Raw genomic sequence first — 305 nt, forward strand, 5'->3', positions numbered from 1 at the left:
TGTCGTGTGGAAGCTGTTTTTTCCAACTTGGGAGGGGTTGGGGATGGGGGGCGGGGGAGGTGTTCAAAAGGTCACGGTAAGAAGCTTCTGTCTGTTATCATTAACATTTTTGAACATCTTCGAGGCACATGTTTTGAGTTCAAGAAAAGAAAGGAAAAAAAATCAAGTCGATGCAACGGCAAAAACTTAAAAGTAGCATTTTTGGGACACTACACTCTTACTCTAAGGATTCAAGTAAGTGTTCCCACGTGTCGAGCCACACACGCTGTCTGTAGATCGAAAATAAACACATGTCGGTAACGAAC

Source organism: Penaeus monodon, chromosome 30 (genome assembly GCF_015228065.2).
Source record: "Penaeus monodon isolate SGIC_2016 chromosome 30, NSTDA_Pmon_1, whole genome shotgun sequence".
Classification (NCBI taxonomy): Eukaryota; Metazoa; Arthropoda; class Malacostraca; order Decapoda; family Penaeidae; genus Penaeus; species Penaeus monodon.